The sequence below is a fragment of the Ochlerotatus camptorhynchus genome, unplaced genomic scaffold, assembly GCF_037179485.1.
Source record: "Ochlerotatus camptorhynchus isolate MF236.1 unplaced genomic scaffold, CSIRO-AGI_Acam_v1.1 ptg000248l, whole genome shotgun sequence".
Classification (NCBI taxonomy): Eukaryota; Metazoa; Arthropoda; class Insecta; order Diptera; family Culicidae; genus Ochlerotatus; species Ochlerotatus camptorhynchus.
In genome coordinates, this window is record NW_027040738.1 from 3,279,432 (window position 1) to 3,293,211 (window position 13,780).

The 13,780-nt window shown below is 36.8% G+C and overlaps 1 protein-coding gene across 1 annotated transcript in view; it reads left to right on the forward strand.

The window, feature by feature from the left end:
* Positions 1 to 13,780, forward strand: part of LOC135704818 (uncharacterized) — an 89,783-nt gene that overhangs the window by 2,032 nt on the left and 73,971 nt on the right. The window lies entirely within an intron of this gene.

Below are 13,780 nucleotides of genomic sequence, written 5' to 3' on the forward strand. Positions count from 1 at the left end.
ATTTCTAGGAATTCAAGGCAAGCCTGCGTAAACCAACATAACCGTTGGGTAGGGTAAGTCTTCCTCTATCCGAAGGTGATGTTGATTTGCGTTGAAGAGCCTTGAATTTCTAGAAAACATCGAAAGAAGTCATTGTTTTCCAAATCTGCTACGTCTTTATTCCAGCACTAAAGTCACAACATTCGAAATTCTATATAACTCGGTATAACTGTACCAGGGAGGCAACTTCAAAATCATCTTCAGAACTTTATGTTGAATCCTTTGAAGTGCTTTTTTCTTGGTAGTGGAACAACTAGACCAAATTGGCCCAACATAGAGCTTGGCCAGTCTAAAAACTTGTTTGCACATTAGAAGTTTATTCGTCAGGCAATGTTTAGATTTCCTTTTTATAAGAGGATACAAACATTGTACATAATAGTTACATTTGGCTTGGATGCATTCAATGTGATATTTAAAAGTTAATTTTAGGTCAAGTTCTAATTCAAGATATTTCACTTGGTTTGACCAGGAAATTGGAACTCCGTTCATAGTGACTATGTGACTACTACTAGGTTTCAAAAACGAAGCTCTAGGCTTGTGTGGAAATATTATAAGTTGAGTTTTGGAAGCGTTGGGAGAAATCTTCCATTTTTGTAAATAAGAAGAGAAAATATCTAAACTTTTCTGCAGTGTGCTGCAAATAACACGAAGACTTCTTCCTTTAGCGGAAATGCCTGTGTCATCAGCGAACAAAGATTTGTGGCAACCCTGAGGAAAATCAGGGAGGTCCAAAGTGAAAATGTTATACAATATAGGCCCAAGAATGCTACCCTGAGGAACTCCTGCTCTAACAGGTAGTCGATTAGATTTGGAATTTTGATAATTTACCTGCAGAGCTCTGTCAGTTAAATAACTTTGAAGTAATTTCATGATATAAAGTGGACAATTAAACTTTTTCAATTTAGAAATCAAACCTTCATGCCAAACACTGTCGAATGGTTTTTCTATGTCTAGAAGAGCAACTCCATTTGAGTGGCCTTCAGATTTGTTTGACCGAATTAAATTGGTAACTCTTAAGAGTTGATGAGTAGTTGAATGCCCATGGCGAAATCCAAACTGCTCATCTGCAAAAATTGAGTTCGTATTGATGTGAAGCATCATTCTATTTAAAATTATCTTTTCAAAAAGTTTACTTATTGAAGAAAGCAAACTTATTGGACGGTAGCTAGAAGCTTCAGCTGGATTTTTATCCGGCTTCAAAATTGGAACAACTTTTGCATTTTTCCATTTATCAGGAAAGTATGCCAAATGGAAACATCTGTTAAATAATTTTACCAAAGACAAAGTTCTCTCTGGGAGTTTTTTGATGAGGATATAGAAAATTCCATCATCATCTGGAGCTTTCATTGTTTGAATCGTTTTTGTTATACATTTCACTTCGTCCAAATCAGTCCCCCAGGAATCATCAAACATATTTTCTCGAGAGAAAATATTCAGATAATCCCGAGAAACGTGACTCTCAATAGCACTAGCAAGACGCAAACTGAAATTATGGGAACTCTCAAATTGCTTGGCAAGTTTCTGAGCTTTTTCCAAATTTGTGATCAAAATTTTACCACCTTCTTTAAGCACTAAAACAGACTCTAGACCGTTGTTAATGGCAGATAAATTTTTACCTGGTCGGGAACATGGAGCGTTTCCTCCCTGTCGCCTGAACGAGATTGTAGGATCTCTTTGCGAGTCTTGCATTCCTAAAAAATGGATTTGTGGTTTTCACCCCAATTCGAGCAATTAAATTTCTTAGGATCTTCTTTCCAAAGCCATTCGTCCTTTGCGTGAGAGAAATCACCCCTATTCATGCAATTAGCTGGCATGTAGCAATTTTTAGTTCCGTGACCCCATCCCTGGCACTTACGACACTGGGTGAGGTTTTGGAAATTTCCTCCAGTCTTCCTGAAGTGTTCCAACTTCACTCGGACATGGAGCATACGGCTAGCTTTTTCTAAGGCCTTATGGGTGTTTAGTTTACTATACACTTAGAAATAACTAATTTGAAACGTGTCGGAAATTCCGTTGCGCCAATCGCCAGGACGGGATTTCATTTCCAGTTTGATGACTTGAACTGGCTCAACTCCAAGTAATTTTGTCAATTCCTCTTTGATCTGATCCAGGTATTAACCACTGGCCAGACCTTTCAAGACAACCTTGAACAGGCGTTCAGTTTTGGAGAACAATTTGTGATGCCAATTTGAAGTGAAAATTTGAATTTAACGAATTTCGAATGTTCCATGCGAAGAGCATGGAAATCGGAAGTGGTTACCACAATAGGGGAGACCTTTTCCTTCTTGGCATTATGCCGGGAAAGTTTACTGGAATTTCGCCTGGATGATGGATCATTCTCATCATCCGTGAGCATATCAAATGGATTGCGCAATTTAATTTCACCAGAAGGGGGATCAAGAGATTGCCCTTTTCTTTTGCGTTTAGGCGCCATGGCGACAGTAAAACGTTTCTCCAAATCGACTTCCAAGCAGATTGCTATATGGTTCCGATGGATCAAAGAGGAATTTTCCAAATCGGTATCCAAGCATGATTATCTCGAGTAGGGTCCTTAGTTTTAGGTATAATAGAATAGAAATTTATATTGTTTTTTTTTTTTCAAATAGATTTTCAAGCAGATGACTGTAAGAATTCGAAGGATGAAGATAAATTTTCCAAGTCAAGATTACCTCGGGCAGGTTCCAAACAAAATTTGAAGAGGACTAAGAGTCGAACAAGGTAGACAATTTGAAAATAATAATGAGCACTGAGATGTGCTGTTTGAATTTTTTGTAGCTTTAGGTAGCAGTAACACTTCCTTCAGCAAAAAGCAAATAGATCCGCACGGCAAGTGTATGATGTGGACTGGCCATCATTCGCACTGATTAGCGCTTCAACCCAGTGTAGATGAATTGTGTTTGTTTTGAATATCTTTGCTGTCACGTTAGAGTGAAGTGAAACAGTGCTGTCATGGTAAATTTAGCACTTTTTACACACTGATTATTTATATGTCCGCTCATCTTCCTTTTTTTTAAATTCATGCTTCCCTTGAAGGAGTACCCACAGTCATAATATTGGAATGTACACACAATCTAGGTTCCTCTTATTATAACAAAAAAAAAATTAATTAAGAATTGCGGTGAATCAAATCGCTACGATATTTTGTGTCCGACGTTTAAGTCTTTGAACTTGGCCTTCTTCAGAGTATATAAAGTTGTACCATAGAAGTAACTCTAAGACTAGTAGGTCCCGAAGAAACGTGCTCAACTTTTTGGCTCAGCTCTGGTACTCTCTTCGGTCTCAAGCTAATCGATGCATCCCGTGAAACATAGGAAAATCCACGAACCCCTCATATTATCTGTCAAACTTTCATAGCGAATCAAAACAAACATAGTATAGTACTAGAATTTCGACTAGAATGGGGTACGTTAATCGATTTGGTTGGGACCACTAGTCTTGACTAGCCTATTGGTCCCAAGCAAATCGATTAACGTACCCCATTCTAGTTGAAATTCTAGTACTACACAATGATTGTTTTGATTCGCTATGAAAGTTTGACAGATAAATGATTTCCTTTGTTTCGAGGGGTGCATCGATTAGCTTGGGACCGAAGAGAGTACCAGAGCTGAGCCAAAAAGTTGAGCACATTTCTTCGGCACCTACTAGCCTTAGAGTTATCTCTATGATAGTACCATTCATGGGTCGACAAATCCGTCATGGTCCGTATTACTCCATTGGTGGTCCTCCATACCTCACTTGTAAAAGAACGAGTATTTTTTTATCGTTCCAAAAAATGATGAAACGCAGAAATAATCCGATGAATCAGAAAATTTGAGAATTTTTGCTCATAGATAAATGAATACATACTTATTCATTAGATTGATGCAAAATTTGTAATTTTCTCTCCACAGGGCTCAAAAGGTTCCAAATTGGGGCCTGATTAGCCTTTCAAAATTTCAACTCATTTAGTTAAAACCTGACATGGCCCAAACCATTTGAAGCTTATATGGAAATTACTATGGGGTTGCCATAATTTCGGTTCATATCCATCTCAAAATTCACCAGTTCACTATACTTTAGAAAATGATAGCTGAGGTTGTTGAAAATTTTCTAAGCTACAAGTTTGTTCACGACCACTTTTCGATCAAATGTACACAGAAAAAAAGTTGTTGAATATTACATCCAAACTGCTGCAACCAGGTCAATCCATCGGTTGTGTAATATAACGTTGTACGATGTACATCGATTTTGCGAACAAAACTACATCCATTGATGTAATATTGTATCTGCATTTTGGTATTACATCATTATTTCATACATCAGCTTGAATAACATTGATCGATATTAATTTTTTTTTTTCTGTGTCAGGAACAAAAATTATAAATGATTCAAGTTACTGACGTCTTATGATTATGCTCAATCAACTGTTCAGCAGGCAACATTGGTGTAGAATAGAGGACAAAAATCATGGCTACTATGTCACACTACAAAATACAGTGTTGCCCACAAAACAGTTGCTTGATCATGCCATAATATTATCAATCTCTTAAACAATTAATAACTATTTAATTTGACGTTTGCCTGTAAACGATTTTCTGCAAAGTTGTAGCTGATAAAATTTTCCATAAGAATAGCAATAGAATTTGTTAACAGTACAATATTTAAAAAGGCTAGAAGACAATGAACAAAAAGTTTTGTTTTCCCATAGTCATTTCCATATAAACTTCAAATCGTTTATGCCAAGTCAGTTTCTTATCAAATGAGTTCAAACTTTCGGAGGCTAATCAGGACCCGATTTGAAACCGTTTGAACACTGTGGAGCAAAAATTTCAAATTTTGCATCAGTTCATTAATCATATGTAGCACAGCAAAATGTAAAATTTCTTGCTCATTTTGAGCTTTTAAATTTATTGCTTAGGGTGGTGCTCTTACTGCGTCTTTCCCTACCTTCGATGTACGGAAACGGTTCAATCGATTGTTACACACTCAAGTTACCATCTGACGTAAGCATCTAGTAGGTGGTATTTGAAACTGCAGCTATTGTTTCCTCTACCATTGTCTGTGCTTCCGTCATCGTCAACTTAGCGATCTCAAGGAGACACCGCTAAGGGAGATGCTGCTACACAGAGTTGATAATAGAAGAGTAACGCAGAGTGAAGCTTGCAACACTGATTTCGACCAACCTTTGTTTTTGTTTACACCTCGGATGACTTCACCTGGGTTGTAAAAGTTTCCTCTAGTTCCAATAACAATACTGCTCACGCAACAGAGTCAGTTTGTCTACTATGCTCGATTGGTAGACGGTTTGACAGTTCGATAGGCAGATTTTGGTTTCAGTCTGCGTAACTCTTCTATTATCAACTCTGCTGCTACTGTACCTGTCGATCAATGACAGTATAATTGATGGTAAGCTCCCATCTAGAGTTATGTACTTTAACCACCGGTTGGAAACTAACGATTTAAAATTGGCTCACTACTTGCCCAGCCTATTGGTCCCAAGCAAATTTATAAGCGTATCCCATTCTAGTCGAAATTCTACTACTACTACAAAATGTTTGTTTTGATTCGCTAAGCAAGTTTGACAGATAAAATTAGATGTTCGTGAATTTTTCTATGTTTCGAGGGGTGCATCGAATAGCTTGGGACCGAAGATAGTACCAGAGCTTAGCCAAAAAGTTGAGCACGTTTCTTCGGGACCTTCTGGTCTTAGATTTACCTCTATGCCTTAACTAATATGTTTTTATTACTTCTTGCGTGAAGTTAGCGATTTACATAGGGCTTGGATCTAATTTTGGGCCCACTAAGCACAACCCTCACTTTGCCTCTACTTTTCGAGTGGATTTTTTTTCCACAAAATTGAATGTTTTCACTGCAGATGACTTCTAAATTTATTTACTTTTCCGTACGTACCGAAAGATTTGATAAAATGAAACAAATTGTTGAGATATTGTTAAAAATAACACTGCTTTTTGACACCAAACTCGGGCTATGATAGGTGGTATTGACAGCTGAGTAAAAAGCCAACTGTTTTTTTTCGGAAATTAATTCATGTTCAAAGTGTTTTTAATCAATATACATTTAACTATACAGAAAATATGCATAAATCTAGACCAACAATTAAAATAGGCGGAACAACCAAACGTAAACAATGGCTTTAAACGCAAATTTCTCGAGAATCAAAGCACATCCACAGAATCTAATACCAGCATCTGAAAGAGAATGCTTCCTTTATCGAATTGCCTTGTTAGTTTGTGTGGATGTGTTTTGATTCTCGATAAATTTGTTTTTTAAGCCATTGTTTACGTTTGGTTGTTCCGCCTATTTCAATTTGTTGATCTAGAAATGTCCCTTTTCATTCCACAGTAAATCACGAATAACTTTTCAACGGCTCAAAATGAGTGTATTCGGCAAAGTTTCTGTTGCATTTGATTGATAATAGCGCTGTGTTTGGTACCCACTATTAATGATTAAATGCAATGATGTACTAAAAAAAAAACCATCATTTTAGAGAATTTGAAAAATTGAAACTAACAAATTGAACACAGAACATACCGTAGTATTTTTTTTTTCTTTTAGTTTTGACCCTTGGGAATCTGCGAAAAATATTAAATATCGTCGGGGTGACCTCTAAACAACATTTCCCAGAGTTGCCGCAATACAAAAGTTTGTTTGTTACACCCTTAGCTTTCATTTGAAGGGGAAGTCCCCAGATTTCCAGACATAGTGCAATTTTGGGACACTCTAGTTTTTATGTTACTTCATACGCGAAGTTTGCGGTTTTCAGAGTTGGTTGGAAATGTTATCTAACATGAAGCTTTAGTGTAATAATTTATCAGCAGTCTTAGAAGAGGGTAGGTAGATAGTTCCTTTAGAGTATGTATGAAAATTGAATAGAAGTTGAAAATGAGCGAAGGACCATTAAGGTTCTACAAAGGGTAAATAATTTGTCTACTTCTTCTTTTTGAAATATTCTTCAATCATCATTTTCTAAATGTATTGGTTGAATTCATTGAAAGTGCATGTCCTACGCCAAAACTGTCCATGTTTCATAAATATCAACTGGTATAGAGAGGAAAGTTTAACCATCTCTTTTCTTCCTTCATTTCGCTACAACAGCAAAACTCACGTCACAGTGCATAAGAACAGGTAGACAAAAAAATCATATAGCCAGACCTCGCTGTATGAAATTGTGTTTACACCCTTGATGGTGATAAGCTCCAACCGGTATTATCATAAAGGGTAACTCTAAGACCAGAAGGTTCCGAAGAAACGTGCTAAACTTTTTGGCTCAGCTCTGGTACTCTCTTCGGTCCCAAGCTAATCGATGCACCTCTCGAAACATAGGAAAATCCACGAACCCCTCATTTTATCTGTCAAACTTTCATAGCGAATCAAAACAAACATAGCGTAGTACTAGAATTTCGACTAGAATGGGGTACGTTAATCGATTTACTTGGGACCAATAGGCTAGTCAAGTAGTGAGCCAATTTAAAATCGTTAGTTTCGTCTTGATTGTTGGTATTATCCTCGGATTAAATTCTGATCACGAATGTCAAGCTGTTATGTTGTCGATGTCGATGTCAATCAATACGATCCTTAACAAATATTTGGTTCATCCTTCAATCAAGACCGATATGAAATGAGCTGAGGCCTCCCTTAGCTCAGTCGGTAAAGGTGCGGCTACAAAGCAAGATCATGCTGGAGGTGGCTGGGTTCAATTCCCGGTCCGGTCTAGGAATTTTTTTGGGTTGGAAAATTTCTCGACTTCCCTGGGCATAGAAGTATGATTGGACTTGCCACACAATTATACCAACGCAAAAATGGTACAGGCATCGAAAGCTCTCAATTAATAACTATGGAAGTGCATCTAGAACACTAAGTTGAGAGCACGCAATAAGCTAATATGCGATATGCAATAAGCTTGAAATGCGAAGAAGAAGAAGAAGAATAAAATGAGCTTACCGCCATGAGAGGAAATGTGAATCACAAGTTACGTGCACTGCTGCCATCTTCCCTGTTAGTGTTTATTTCAATCTTCTGTGACTTCTTTATTTGAACCGGTAAAATGCCTTAACTGGTCGTTTTTGATTTATTTTATCAGTTTCTCATATTTATTCACCATAAAATACATCCACTCATCTATGCGAATGAGTCAAACTTCACAATAACTTGTTTTAATAAACTTAAAAATTCATTGCCAGAGGCAATCAGTGCCGGATTTAGGACTCGGGGGCCCAGGGCAAATATCTTTGGGGGCCCCAATGTAAACTATTTTCGAAGTTTTAATTTCAAATATGCAGGTTTAATTAGTATTAAAAAAATCAGAAGTTAATTGATGAAAGATACGGTGCCCCCAAAACCTTTCTAAGTTAAAAAAAAATGTAACAGTTGCTTGGAGTTGCGTTTATTTTCTTTGTTTCAATGTACATAAAATAATACCGATCATTAAAAGGATTTAGAAACTAATGTGAAGTACTGACGTCTACATTTAGCTTCTAAAAAATCTTTGATAAATTCTTCAAAATCGATCGTCTTTAGAACATCGCCTTCGATGTTCAGTAAACAAAGAGAGCTGAGTCTTTCATCAGCCATCGATGTCCTCAATTTGCTTTTTATAAAAGCTAATTTGCTGAACGATATTTCACCTGAGCAATTCGTAACCATCAAACTCAGATCCATTCGCAGACCAATGTATACGTTCGGAAACGTATCAGCTAACTCTTCATCGTTCAGCAGTATAGCCTGTGCAGATGCTGTTAGACATGCCCTAATCTTGGCAAATGCTGCAAACTGTACGATTTCATCAGCAAGTAGCCTTGTCAGATCATGCGGATATATGCCAACTAACTTTTCAGCTTCAAACCGTAGTTCTGCTTCCGACAGACTGCATAGATCAACAATGCCCTTGAACCTATCGTGAACCACTTGATATGCTGCTCGCCTTTTTTGTAATGCTTGTGAAAGTTGATTAAGTATGACATCAAATGTAAGACGCTTGAAGTTCTCCTTGCATGTAGTGGATGTTTCGGGTTGATTTTTCCGTGGTCTTCCTTTGGTGGGTCTGTATTCCGCAGTGTCACAAAGAGCGACAGCTTCACCTTCTACATCGTCAAAACGGTTTCGCTCTCCTTGCAAAAATGAATCCAGTGAATCATACAAAACAACCACCTTCCTCAAATCGACTTGGCTCGTTAAAGCGTAACAGAATGCGACACCAGATCTTGGTCATCAAAGCAGTTTCGAGGAGATCAATTCTATCAGCTAGTGAACGCGATTCATATCTTGTTACAGGAGATCGGTCATTCGCAGCTTCAATATGTCACATCGCCTTCCTAATGCTTCCATATCCTTCAAGGAGAGCTTCAGTTGCATCGGCATGTGCTGACCAACGAGTATCGGAACGAAATTTAACCGTTAATTTCCTTTCATTGCCTTTCAAAAATTCGTTTAAAATATTCCATCGCCAGGTAGATGCAGAAAGGAATGGATACAGTTTTTGAACGAAGCTGACAGTAACTAACAGCTTCTACACAGCTAGACACAGCCGCATTACCTACTAGGTTCAACGAATGAGCTGCACATGGAACGAAAACAGCAGATGGATTCTTCTCAAGAAGTCGAGCTTGAATTCCCGAATAGGGACCATCCATGTTAGACGCGTTGTCATATGACTGTCCACGACAGTCATCGAAATTAATTCCTTGATTTTTAAGAAATTCTAGCAAAGTGTATGACAAGTCACCTGCTTTATGAGAGTTGGGCTGCAAGAAAGTCAAGAATCTTTCCACTGGTCTGCCAGAAACAACATATCGCAAGATTACTGTGAGCTGATCAGTATGAGTGAGATCTGGTGTTGAGTTCACTGATACAGAAAAGTATTTGGACATTATGATGAAACCTTGAACCTTCTTTGCCATTAGTAGCAAAATTTCTTCATAAACAGTGGATGATAAATACGATTCCCGACCACTTCCAGGATTCCCAAAATTCTTTAGGTGACTCATCAAAAGCGGATCAAATTGAGCAATGAGCGTTGAGATTCACTACAGATTTAGCCAATAATGAAACACGGTTTTCTGTGATTGGAAACATTGGACATTGTTCCATCATATGTTTTCGAAGACCCAGCTTCAATTTGATCAGCATTTTCAGTACACTTTGGAAATGCAGCAACCACCTCAGAAGATTCTCAACCTTGTTTAGGTGTTTCAGCTGGTTTATCGGGCGAAGTAGGAGCAACGGGATCTTTTTCAGTTTTTGATTCACTACTAAAAAACTTCGAGAGACGAGGAGTTTTACCCAGCACTGTTGCATCTTTCTCTGCCTTCTGCTTCGAAGCTGTCCTCTTCTGAGCACCTGAATGATTCGAGGCATTGTTCAAAAACAGCTGAAATAATAATATTATTTCGTTGAAAACAATAAACCAGATTCTCTGGATGACGCATATTAAACGTACGTTTTCATGTTTCCTTCCTATGAGTGGTTGCAAAAAGCAGTTCTTTGAAAGACTTTTTCGAGTACACTTAACACGACCTCACAGGAAAATAATCAGCTTGCAATTAAACCAACCCTTGCGATGCTTTGTTTTTATTTCTGATTTCTGACGTTTAACCTTCTTTCACTAGCACACGAGGATGAATGGATTCATTATTTTCCCATTGATCTATTTCCCTCTTGCTCACACTTTGTCAAAAAGCCGTAGAGGATGTTCATTTGTATTCATTTCGTGTTCAACCTAATCAATGAGGTACATAGAGAGGTGGCGCAGATGTACATTTTTCATTCAAGTTCATTGCAATGCCATCACTTAGACGGTTAATTCGAAAGGTGTGATGTACGTACGTACATATGATAATGTGAACGCAAAACGTGATATTAAAAAAATAATTTGTATTAGCATAAAAATATGATAATTTTATAATTACAGAAAATATCTACCCGGCCTTTGCAGTTAGGAGGCCCGGGGCATTTGCCCCCTTTGCCCCTCCCCCAAATCTGGGCTTGGAGGCAATACATCTGGCACCGCTGTTTCAATGATACCTTCACGATTGCTAGCAAACCAGTGAAGTTGAAGTGGTTTTCTTTGGGATAAATTTTGTTCACTAAGAGTTTTGTGATGCAGTCGTTTTGAGTTTCTTGAATTTGATTGCGTGTAATTATGCTATACTTCGAAGAACACAAGTAATTAAATACAGTGAATGTGTTTTACTCAGGAAATTTTTGATCTAAAATCATGAAATACATGTTTTAAATTTTTGTATTCATAATGTATGAATGTATGTGTACACTAATGATGATGATTAAATGATATTTAAAAAAGAAGTAGAACACAAAATTACTTACCCTTTGATGAACATTAAGGTTCAATTTACTTTGATGCATTTTTTAAAAATTCAAAAGCAGTTTTTTTCGACGCATTTAGATTGCAAAAAAGCTCGCGTCATTTTGTGTACAATATCAAAAGGAATCAAATAGTGCGAGCTTTTTGCAATCTGAAATAATGGGTCGGAAAAAACTGCTTTTGAAATTTTCCAAAAAGCATCCAAGTAAATTGAATCTCAATGCGACAGGGGTACATGTAAGCCGTCCCAAGTAGCATTTCTTGTTTTATTGCACTCTATTAGTGGTTTTTGAGATCAATTTTTATTAAACCGTCAATAAAATTAATAGCTCCAGCACAGCCTTTTGATAACCGCTTTAAGATCGTCTTACAGCTAAGTGGACCACTCTTGATAAGGTTTATAAAGCATGCTTGAGAATCACAATAAAGCTGTCTTAAAATTCAGAAAGCCTCATACTCTACAAAAGGTTCTCATAGCCTCTTTAAGAGTAATATTGTATTCAAGCAGTTTTATTACGCTTTGGTGAAAATCAGTTATAAATCCAATTTAATTTTTATTGCATCAAAGCAACCGCCATAAATTAGCTTGTTGTTGTTCTGGTCTGCTGAAACTTTTTTTTTTCCGTATGGAAATCTTTAGCGGTAAAAATAGGTTTGAGTGTTGGTGTCAAGATCACCATGTAATCAATTTTGTTTTATGGCGACATTAGTGAAAATCTTATAGAACATATATGACATTTTAGAAGCTCCAAAACATATGCGCTTGAAATTTAATCGTGTATATTGGGATAATATGAGCGTTTAATAAATGCGCCTCCAAAATAATTCAAGTTAACAAAAAAAAAAAATTGTTTCAGAAATCAAATTAATTTGATGGAATCATCTTAATTTTACAGAAAATAGATCTCAATAAATAAATTCATATCAATGCACACTGGAAATCATTTCGGATATCTAATTTAGCCATTATTTTATTGAAATTTATTGGATATTATTCCAAGGCTAATGGCATTTTCATAATGACAATATGGCGACAGAGGACAGCAGGCAAGAAAAACACCAAGCGCAATTTCTTAAACTGTCTTATGCTTGCATTGCACACTGGGTCAGGAATGCAACCTAGCGGAGCAGAATTAATAACTCCGAAACGAAGCATTTTCGCGACTTAGTGCCTTCGGCAAAGTTTCTCATCATAATAAGGACCATCTATTGACATAAACAAATAGTTCAAAAGTCTTCCGCAAAGATGACGCCACAATCTAACTTCTTTCTCCGACATTTTGGAGACTTGACAGTAGGCTCCGCTTGGTTGCATTCTTGGCACAGTGCCAGTGTGCATTGAATGAAAGCAGAACAGAAAAGCATAATGCATGATTTTATTATGAGCACTATTTTCTTTTTACAAGAGCAATTAATTTTTTTTTTCTTGAGTTCAAATGTATATTCCTATTCTACGGGTGCAACCTATGAATTTTACAAACATTTGGAAAGTTTTGACTGGTACATTAACCTTTATGAAAAGTTATGCGTGATTTCAAATTTTTTGTCTTAGAACTGTCACCATTCCATGTATTTCGACCAATGGAATGTTGAGGAAGCACACTCTTTTACAGCTTGTGACATCCACAGAGAATGCAGCGACATTTTTTTCTTGGTTGGAGTTATTCACGAAGGTTTGCGGCTGCCTGTAGCAAATTAACGGGCTCATGCTAAAAATCCTGTTGTTTTTCTTTGCGCTCCGCTTAGAAATACCGGAATGTTTTGATTATTTTCTATGTTGTAGAAATAAATCGCACATTTACACTTCTGACAAGTTGCAACTGAATGCTTATAATTGTTTTAAAAAACTGTTTCATGGCCAACTAGCTTTATTGCGCTTACTTTAAAAATAGCATAAGCATCAGTTGGTTTTCTTATAAGCTTTATAGGGGTTTTGTAGATAGCTATAAAATGTTCCAGACTTGCATTGTACATATATGACCGTCATAAAGCTGTAGGTAATGGTTGCAGCTGCAATAAAACCTTTATAAATTTTGAATATAGTCAAGCAACTCTAGATTTGATACTGGGGGTGTCAGAGGTGAAGTCAAATCTTCAAGTAAAATATATTTTCTCCGCAACTGAAATATTGATTTATTCAACTTCTCAATTGAATTATTTAGTTAAATTTAGATAAAATTCTTATATATTATATATGCCAATTAAACAAAATTATCCAATGGGAATATCTTGCGTCATCCGAGGCGTCGTTATACATTTGCTATTGAACCTAATTTTCTTAATTTTCAACTTCTGTATGTTTTTGAAACGATATGAATGAATGAATTGATCAGCATAGATTGAATATCATGGCATCTAGACCAATCGATCGAAACTTTGAAAAGTATCGATAACATTGTATCCTGAACATTAACCTTTTCA